This window comes from Elaeis guineensis, chromosome 8 (assembly GCF_000442705.2).
Source record: "Elaeis guineensis isolate ETL-2024a chromosome 8, EG11, whole genome shotgun sequence".
NCBI lineage: Eukaryota > Viridiplantae > Streptophyta > Magnoliopsida > Arecales > Arecaceae > Elaeis > Elaeis guineensis.
In genome coordinates this window covers 81792178-81793633 of record NC_026000.2, presented here as the reverse complement: position 1 = coordinate 81793633, position 1456 = coordinate 81792178, and the positions used below count along the sequence as shown (strand labels likewise).

Genomic DNA, 1456 nt, shown 5'->3' with positions numbered 1-1456 from the left:
AAATAAAACAAAAACAAAACTTGAATCATACATTAGGGTTTGCACTGGTATATGCAAGTAGAAGATCTCTCTATCCTAACCTAGTTGAATCCAATCATGAGATTGAACAGTTGATTCATATTAAACCTAAAAATCAGATGACTGGAGATCCTAGAAAACCACCTAGGCAGATGAAGAAATATTTTATTCCTTCCACGTATAACCCATCGACTTGTATCCACTTACCTGATATCCCTGCAAGCCACTATGAGATCAAGTCGACCACAATCCAGATGCTCCCATCTTTCTATGGGAATACTAATGAAGATCCTTACAAGCATCAGGATGAGTTCTTAGAAATTTGTTCTATGATGAAAATTCAAAATTTTACTGATGATGCACTTAGATTGACCTTATTCTCCTTCTCACTTAAAGACAAAGCCAAGTACTGGCTTAGCACAATAGGGAGACCAATCCAAACTTGGGCTGAAATGCAGCATGAGTTTCTTAAAAAATTCTATCCCATAGGTCGAACCAACACCATGAGGCAAGCCATTATTGGATTTTCTCAGCTTCCAGGAGAACAAATTCATGAATCATGGGAGAGACTTAAGGAACTTCTTAGAAAATGCCCACACCATGGTCTATCTAAGTGGCAAATTGTTCAAGCTTTTTATAAGGATTTAGGTGACCAATACAGACAGATGGTAGATGCATCTTATGGGGGAGCATTCATGAGTAAAAGTGAGGATGAAGCCTACACTTTATTTAAAATTTTGAGTAAAAATTCAATCAATCATGCTTCATTATCCTCCTATGAAAGATCAATCCCTCACCAAAAATGGACAGAAATTTTTGAGATCAAGCAAACAGACTCTAGTCCTAAGGCCGATCTGAACCTAATAGCCCAAAGATTAGATAAAGTCGACCTTCTTGCCTAGAAATTTGATCAGTTCCTAGCATTAGGTCAACAATCTCCTGCACAATACACACCACCACCTAATTATCAGGAGATTTATTCTATCTGTACTAGCCTGACCCATCATGTGAGCAAATATTCCATGACTGCACAGTTTTCACCTTTCATTCAAGAACAAGTTCAAGTTGCCCAAGGTTACTCCAAACCTGTCAATGATCCATTCTCTAACACATATAATTCAGACTGGAGGAACCATCTTAATTTTTTTTGGAGACCCCAACAGACTCAGGCTCAGACCCAAATTTTTTTTTTGCAAAACTTTCAAAGTAGGCCTCCATACTAGAATTATGCCTACAATAGAGGTCAGTCCAGTAAATCTATCCAGCCACCATATCAAAATCAGCCACCATACCTACCTCCTCAACAGACTAATCTAGCTGATGATAGATTAAACCAACTACAATAATTGATCATGATCCAACAACAATCTGTCGCTAGGCTAGAAGCACAAATAGGATAATTAGCTGAGTCTACCATGAGGAGAGAACCAGGTCAACT

The 1456-nt window shown here is 38.1% G+C and overlaps 1 non-coding gene across 1 annotated transcript; it reads right to left on the bottom strand.

Annotated features, from left to right (window-relative positions):
• Positions 1-518: 518 nt before the first annotated feature.
• On the bottom strand, positions 519-625 carry LOC140851384 (small nucleolar RNA R71). The gene has a single exon (XR_012134137.1). It is a non-coding gene; the product is annotated as a small nucleolar RNA R71 (small nucleolar RNA).
• Positions 626-1456: the final 831 nt, after the last annotated feature.